At 39.6% G+C, this 8977-nt stretch overlaps 1 non-coding gene across 1 annotated transcript; it reads right to left on the bottom strand.

Annotated features, from left to right (window-relative positions):
• Positions 1-729: 729 nt before the first annotated feature.
• On the bottom strand, positions 730-836 carry LOC112787730 (small nucleolar RNA R71). Its single transcript, XR_003195125.1, has one exon. It is a non-coding gene; the product is annotated as a small nucleolar RNA R71 (small nucleolar RNA).
• Positions 837-8977: the final 8141 nt, after the last annotated feature.

Genomic DNA, 8977 nt, shown 5'->3' with positions numbered 1-8977 from the left:
ATTTTGATTCTTATTTATCTTATTTATTTACACCTCTTCTTCTATTTACTTCTATTTACTCGAATTACTCTCCTTCTCTCATCTTCCATCTTCACTTTTCTATCTTCTTCTTCTTTCTTCACATCTAATTGGAAGCTCTTTGATCCAAGTGGTACAAAAAGCTCTCTTTTTTTCTTTTTTTTTCCTTTCTTATTTATGACCAGGAATAGGGATAAAGAACCCCTCTTTACTCCTGATGCTGAACCTGAGAAAACTCTAAGGAGGCATTTACAACTAGCTAAAGCACAACACTCCGGAAGAGATTTTTCAAAAAGTTTTGAACAAGAACTGGGAGACATGGTCGAACCTCAGGATGATGCTAGAAAGGTTCTTGGTGACTTCACCATACCTACCTCTGACTTTTATGGCAGAAGCATCTCTGTACCTGCCATTGGAGCCAACAATTTTGAGCTTAAGCCTCAGTTAGTCTCTCTTCTGCAGCAGAACTGCAAATTTCATGGACTTCCAATGGAAGATCCACATTAGTTTTTAGCTGAATTCTTACAGATCTGTGATACTGTAAAGACTAATGGAGTAAATCCTGAAGTCTACAAGCTTATCCTCTTTCCCTTTGCTGTAAGAGACAGAGCTAAGATATGGTTAGATTCCCAACCTAGAGAGAGTCTTGACTCTTGAAAAAAGCTGATTAATGCTTTTGTGGCTAAATTATTTCCTCCTCAAATGATGAGCAATATTAGAGTGGAAGTTCAAACCTTTAGACAAAGAGAAGGTGAATCCCTCTATGAAGCTTGGGAAAGATACAAGCAATTGATCAGGAGGTGTCCTCCTGACATACTGTCAGAATGGTCTATCATAGGCGTGTTCTATGATGGTCTATCTGAGATGTCCAAAATTTTATTGGACAGCTCTGCAGGTGGATCACTCCACTTGAAGAAAATACCTGCAGAAGTAAGAGAACTCATTGAGATGGTTGCAAACAACTAATTCATGTACACTTCTGAAAGGAATCCTATAAACCATGGGACCTCTCAGAAGAAAGGAGTTCATGAAATTGATACTCTGAATACCATATTGGCTCAGAACAGGATCTTGACCCAACAGGTCAATATGATCTCCCAGCATCTGATTGGAATTCCAACTGCAGCTGGCAGTACTCAGGAAGCTTCTTCTGAAATAGAGGCTTATGATCCTGATCAACCCACCATGTAAATTACATGGGAGAACCCTATGAAAACACCTACAACCCTTCATGAAGGAATCATCCTAACCTTTCATGGAAGGATCAACAGAAACCTCAGCAAGATTTCAACAGCAATCAAGGTGGTAGGAACCAGAATACGTTCAATAACAGACCACCATTCCCATCTTCTCAAGGGAATATGGAAACCCCTAAGCAGAGCCTCTCTGACTTAGTAACTCTGGTTTTCAACCTCTCCAAGACCACTCAAAGTTTCATTAATGAAATAAGGTCCTCCATTTGAAATCTGGAGGTGCAAGTTGGTCAACTGAGCAAGAGGATCCCTGAGACTCCTCCTGAAACTCTTCCTAGTAATACTGAGGTAAATTCTAGAGAAGAATGTAAGGCCATAACCATGGAGGTAGAGGCCGAATCTGAGAAGATTGGGGAGGCATTGAATGCCAGTGAAGAAGGTTTCACTGGGCGTTCGACGCCCATCCTGGTAGCAGAGCTGGCGTTGAATGCCAGTCAAGGAGCACTGGCTGGGCGTTCAACGCCCAAACATCTAGGTTTTCTAGCACTGAACACCAGTAAGGAACCCTTCACTGGGCATTCAATGCCCATACACCCAGGGAAGCTGGCGTTGAACGCCAGCAAGGACATCCCTGCTGGGCGTTCAATGCCCAAAATGCTAGAGGGACTAGTGTTTAACGCCAGTAAGGGTGGATAGCAAGGGCGTTCAACGCCCAAAGAGATAATAGAGCTGGCGTTGAACGCCAGTAAAAGCACACCCTTTGAGTGCTTAAGCCCCACTCGAGAACCCTCTATCCCAGAACCAAAGGAAACCATAAAGACCATAGAGGTTCCTTTGAATGCACTTCTGCAGTGTATAAGTTCTGATGACTGCTCATCCTCGGATGAGGATGAAGACACTAGGGAAGAGCAAGTTGCTCGGTACCTAGGAGCTCATATGAAACTGAATGCCAAGTTAGTTGGTACAAAGCCTCTGAAGGAAGAACCTTCATTGCTTTCCAAAGAACTCCATGCTTTGGTTCAGCAGAGGCTACCTCAGAAGCTTCCAGATCCTAGACGCTTTCTGATTCCTTGTACCATAGGCACCATGACCTTTGAAAAGGCTCTATGTGACCTAGGGTCAAGTATAAACCTCATGTCACTCTCTGTAATGGAGAAGCTGGGAATCCTTGAGGTACAAGATGCAAACATCTCATTAGAGATGGCAGACAAGACAATGAAGAAGCCATATGGCTTAGTAGAGGATGTCTTGGTGAAAGTTGAAAACCACTACATCCATGCAAACTTCATAGTCTTAGACATAGGAGAGGATGAGGATGACTCTGTCATCCTTGGAAGACATTTCCTAGCCACTGCCAATGCTATCATTGATGTGGCTAAGGGAGAACTGACCCTACAATTAGGGGAGGATCACATCTTATTCAAGATGCCTCATCCCAATTCTCCCTCTAAAAGAGAGATAACTGTGCAACACCTAGTGTTCCAACCCTCTCTTTCTGTGTAGAGCATTGTAGAGCCCCCAAACATCAATTCTAATTTTGGTGTTGGGCAGCCTTCAACAAGCTCTAAGCACAAATGTACTAAGAAGAAAGTACCTAAAGGCTGGAAGGACAAGAAAGTCCCAACTGAAGGTCTCTCACCTGGCATGAGAGTTGTCTTCACTAAGAAACCAGTCCTACCACATACAGTGAGTCATATCCTGTCTCTAGAGCATGTAGAGCTCATTCATGAGAAGACAGGAAGAAAGTTCACTGTAAGGGGCGAAAATCTAAGCCCATACTCACTTCCGTGAGGAGCTAACTATCAAGCTAGTGACGTTAAAAGAGCGCTTGTTGGGAGGCAACCCAACCTTAATTAATTATTTATTTCCTTCTATTTTGTTTTGTTTTTCTTTTAGGGTCATGATCATATGCAGCAGTCAGAACAGAGACAGAATTTCACAGCAGTGAAAATAGAACACTCTGGATGGAGTGTTAAAGTTGAACGCCAGCCAGGGTATCCCTGCTAGGCGTTCAACGCCCATCATGGGCAGCATTAGTGGCGTTAAACCCCAGCCAGGGAGTCGCCCCTGGACATTAAACGCCAATGCAGAGAAGCAGGGAATCTGGATTCCCTAGCCTCTCAGAACCAGTGGGTCCCACAGCATCTATCACCTACCCCACTTACTTTCACACTTTCCCATACACACTTTCCTATAAAACCCTAGCACAATCACATCCATTTCACTTTTCCACACCATCATAACTCCCACCAACCCTCACCCACTTCAAAATCAAATTTCCCACCCAAAACCCCACCCATGGCCGAACCCAATCCCTACCCACTCCTATAAATATCCCTCTTCATAACCCTTCATACACACACCTCTCATACACTCACTACCCCACAAGGCCGAGCCCTCTCTCTCCCTCTTTCTTCCTCTATTTTCTTCTTCTTCTACTCTATTCTTCTCTTTTCTTTATTTTTGCTTGAGGACGAGCAAAGTTTTAAGTTTGGTGTTGGAAAAGCATAGCTTTTTTTTCTTTCCATTACCATTCATAGCACCTAAGGTTGGAAAACCCTCTATAAAGAGGAAAGGAAAGGCAGTAGCCACTCCCTCTTAATCTTGGAAAATGGAGAGATTCATTACCAAAGCTCATCAAGACCACTTCTATGAAGTAGTGGCAGAGAAGAAAGTGATCCCTGAAGTCCCTTTCATGCTCAAGAAGAATGAGTATCCGGAAATCCGAAGAGAGATCCAGAGAAGAGGTTGAGAAGTCCTAACAAATCCCATTCAGGATGTTAGGATTCTCATGGTACAAGAGTTCTATGCTAATGCATGGGTTACAAAAAACCATGACACTAGTGTAAACCCAAATCCATGGAATTAGATCACCATGGTCCGAAGAAGAATCTTAGATTTCAATCTGGAAAGTGTGAGGTTGGCATTCAACTTGCCTCTAATGCAAGAAAATCCTCATTCTTACACTAGGAGAGTCAACTATGATCAGAGATTGGATCAAGTGCTCTCAGACATCTGTGTGGAAAGAGCACAGTGAAAAAGGGATTCCCAAGGCAAGCCCATTCAATTGAGAAGGGTTGACCTAAAGCCCATAGCTAGAGGATGTTGGAATTCATCCAATGTTCTATCATCCCTACTAGCAATCGGTCAGAAGTGACTGTTGACAGAGCCATCATGATCCATTGCATCATGATTGGAAGTGAGGTGGAAGTACATGAGGTGATTCCTCAAGAATTGTACAAGGTAGCTGAGAAGCCTCACACCAATGCAAGGTTGGCATTCCCACACCTCATATTTCATCTATGTTAGCTAAAATTGTCATAGAAAAAGATATCTCCATTGGGGAGGATAAGCCCATCGCTAAGAAGAGGATGGAGTAAACCAGAGAGCATGCACAAGAACCTGTTCAGCCACCTCAGCATGAGATCCCTGAGATGCCTCAAGGGATGTATTTTCCTCTCCAAAGCTATTGGGACCAATGGCAAACTTCTCTTGGAGAACTGAGCACTAACATGGAGCAATTAAGGGTGGAGCATCATGAGCACTCCATCACTCTCAATGAAATAAGACAAGATCAAAGAGCCATAAGAGAAGACCAAAGGGCTATGAAGGAAGAACAACAAAGGCAGAGGAGTGACATAAAAGAGATCAAGCATCACATTGGATCCTCAAGGAGGAGCATTAGCTGCCACCATTAAAGGTGGACTTGTTCTCTTTTCACTTCCTTTCCTTTTATTATTTTCTGTTTTCTGTTATGTTTTATCTGTTCTATTGTTTTTGTTGCATGATCATTTGCATTGATGTCTTAAAGTTGTAAAATGTTCCATATATCTCTTACCTTGCTTAAAAGAAAAATTTTATTTGAAAAGAATTGAGAGATACGTGAATTTTAAGTTTAAAATAAGCATAGTTTAATTATGTTGATGTGGTGGCATTGCTTTTGTTTTCTAAATGTATGGATTAAACAGTGCATATTTGAAGTTGAAATTTTAGAATGTTGGCTCTTGAAAGAATAAGGAAAAAGGAAAAGTATTATTGGTAATCTGAAAAATCAATAAAATTAATTCTTGAAGCAAGAAAAAGCAGCAAAAAGAAAAAGAAAAAGCTTGCATGTGGAAAAAAAAAAGTGGCAAAAAAAATAAAGAAAAAAAAAGAAAATAGAAAAAACAAGCAGAAAAAGCCAATAACTCTTTAAACCAAAAGGCAAGAGTAAAAAGCTAATAACCCTTTAAACCAAAAGGCAGGTGTAAAAGGATCTAAGGCTTTGAGCATTAATGGATACGAGGGCCAAAAGGAATAAAATCCTGGCCTAAGCGGCTCAACCAAGCTGTCCCTAACCATGTGCTTATTGCGTGAAGGTGTCAAGTGAAAAGCTTGAGACTGAGCGGTTAAAGTCGTGATCCAAAGCAAAAAGGGTGTGCTTAAGAACTCTGGACACCTCTATCTGGAAACTCTAGCAAAATTGAGTCACAATCTGAAAAGGTTCACCCAGTTAAAGTGTCTGCGGCATTATTGTATTCGGTGGTAATACTGGAAAACAAAGTGCTTAGGGTCACGGCCAAGACTTTGAAAGTTGTGTTCAAGAATAAAAAAGAACTGAACTAGGAGAGTCAATAATATCATCTAGATTCTAAGTTCCTAAAGATGCCAACTATTCTGAGTTTCAATGGATAATGAGATGCCAAAACTATTCAGAAGCAAAAAGCTACTAAGTCCCGTTCATCTAATTGTAACTGAGCTTCATTGGAAACTTTGAAATTTATTTGTATCTTAATTTTCTTTCTTATCCTACTATGTTTTTAGTTGCTTGGGGACAAGCAACGGTTTAAGTTTGGTGTTGTGATGAGCGGATATTTTATACGCTTTTTGGCATCATTTTCATATAGTTTTTAGTATGTTATGTTTAGTTTTTATTAAGTTTTTATAGGTTTAGTGTTAAATTCACATTTTTGGATTCTACTATGAGTTTTTTGTGTTTTTGTGCAATTTCAGGTAATTTTTGGCTGAAATTGAGGGGTTGGAGCAAAAGTCTGATTCAGAGACAGAGAAAGCACTGCAGATGTTGTCCGGATCTGACCTCCTTATACTCGGAAGAGCTTTTCTGGAGCTACAGAAGTCCGAATGGAGAGTTCTTAACGGCTATGAAAAGCTGACTTTCAGAGCTTTCCAGCAACATATGATAGTTCATACTTTGCTTCGTATTAGAAGGCCCAAAATTGGCGTCCAACGCTAGCTACCTGCCCCTTCCAAGCATCCAGCGCCCAAAGAGCAGAGCCCAGTGTCCAAACGCCCAGAGAGGACCCCCTAGCCAGCGTTCAATGCCCTAGGAGCCTCATAACACGTGGATATCATCAAAGCTCAGCCCAAACACTCACTAAGTGGGCCCCAAAAGTGAATTTTAGCACTAGATAGACTATTTTACCCTTACTAGTCATCTGTTTAGTATTTAAAGTGTATTTTACATCTCTCTTGAGAGACGCATATCATTCAGCATTTTTTCAAGTTTTACATTGTATTTTCTTTCAGTATTAGTTTCTAAACCTCCTAGGTTGAGGGGAGGAGCCCTGCTGAGACCCATGAATTAATAAAAGTATTACTGTTTCTTCTTCGATCCGTGTTTGATTTATTTCTATGATGTATACTCGCTCTTCAACATGGTGAATAGGATGATCAGTGACAATCAGCTCTGTTCATCATACTAAGATGAACGTGCCTGACAAACACCTGTGTCTACTTGGGTTCGTGTGAATACATGACTGGAAAGCGCGAACCAACAGCTATGTTTATACATCTCTCAGACGGTTAATCCACGACTTCGTTGGGGACTTCTCGAGACACCAGTTTAGCCAATTTTCGGGGAGATTAGGGTCTCCGTGGTATAGGCTAGAATCCAAAGAAGCAGCATCCTCTGATCCGGAAGATTTGACCCTATCTGTGGCGTTTTGAGTAGGATCGCCAAGAGAATGAACTGCTAGAGCTTCACCCTTCGTCAGATTGGATGACCACGGCTAATGGCGTTCAATCTGTAGCAAAGAAGATCAATGACCACGGCCCATGGCATTGATCACATACAGCTTGCCATAGAAGAAATCACTCACAAGCAAAGAAGACAGTAATACCAGAGTTAATTCAGAAAGGCAAAGCAACTCCAATCCTTAACCCTATTCCTATCACCGATACCCTTCAATTCATAAAGTATTAGCACCCTATTATATTAGACCTTTTTCACTCTATCAATCCAACAACCTTCTGATTTGCCAGACTAAGACCTGCAAGATAACCATAGCTTGCTTCAAATCAACAATTCTCGTGGGATCGACCCTGATTTGCTCAGGTATTACTTGGACAACCCAGTGCACTTGCTGGTACAGCTGTACGAAAGTGTGGAAGTCGTGCGCCAAATATGTTGCTGCCATAAATGCTATTAGTCAAGCAATATATCTAAGAAAAATATTCAAAAACATAGGAGAGCAACAAGAAGAACCAACAACTATGTTGTAGAACAGCAAGTCAGCAATAGTAATGGCAAACAATCTATTCCATCATAGTAAGACCAAGCATATAGCTATCAACTATCATTTTATACGAGAAGTTATATTGGAGAAAAAGATAAAAATCGAGTATTGCAACACAGATGAGTAACAGGCAGACGTCATCACTAAGGTACTACCAAGATCAAAGTTTGAACTATTTCGAGAGATGCTTGAAGTTACACAAATATGCACCAAAGAGAAGTATTAACGATGCTACACATTTGTAGAACTTTTAGAATTTTCATGATTTTGTTTCATAAAAATAAATATCTAGATATTATAATAGAGAAGTTTAGAAGTTAAGTAAATAAATTAAGTACTAGAAATATCTAAGATAAGTATCTAAAAATATCTAGGTTAATATCTAAAAATATCTAAGATTTAGAATTATCTAGAATCAACTTATGGAGCCCATAAATAGGTCATCATGGAGTTCATTGTAACTAACTAACAAATATATTAAACTCCACTAGCTTTTGTATGCTCTCCTTTTTTCTTTTCCAAAATTAAGAGTGAGATTCGAACCTGAAACTTTTGGGTAAGGATAGGAAGCAGTGACGGACCCAGAAAATTTATGTTGAGGGCGCAAAAATAATACACATTATTATTAAAAAATATATTGATTTAAAGTTAATAAAATAAAAGTGCGCATTAATTATTCGAATACAAAAAAAAAACCAAAAATTATATTAGCCGCTAATTTTTCTTTCTTCTATCATTTTATACGAGAAGTTATATTGGAGAAAAAGATAAAAATCGAGTATTGCAACACAGATGAGTAACTGGCAGACATCATCACTAAGGTACTACCAAGATCAAAGTTCGAACTATTTCGAGAGATGCTTGAAGTTACACAAATATGCATCAAAGAGAAGTATTAACGATGCTACACATTTGTAGAACTTTCTAGAATTTTCATGATTTTGTTTCATAAAAATAAATATCTAGATATTATGACAGAGAAGTTTAGAAGTTAAGTAAATAAATTAAGTACTAGAAATATCTAAGATTAGTATCTAAAAATATCTAGGTTAATATCTAAAAATATCTAAGATTTAGAATTATCTAGAATCAACTTATGGAGCCTATAAATAGGTCATCATGGAGTTCATTGTAACTAACTAACAAATATATTAAACTCCACTAGCTTTTGTATGCTCTCCTTTTTTCTTTTCCAAAATTAAGAGTGAGATTCGAACCTGAAACTTTTGGGTAAGGATAGGAAGCAGTGAC

Source organism: Arachis hypogaea, chromosome 20 (assembly GCF_003086295.3).
Source record: "Arachis hypogaea cultivar Tifrunner chromosome 20, arahy.Tifrunner.gnm2.J5K5, whole genome shotgun sequence".
Taxonomy (NCBI): domain Eukaryota; kingdom Viridiplantae; phylum Streptophyta; class Magnoliopsida; order Fabales; family Fabaceae; genus Arachis; species Arachis hypogaea.
Note: the sequence above shows the minus strand (reverse complement) of the source record. Positions and strands in the feature narration are given on the sequence as shown.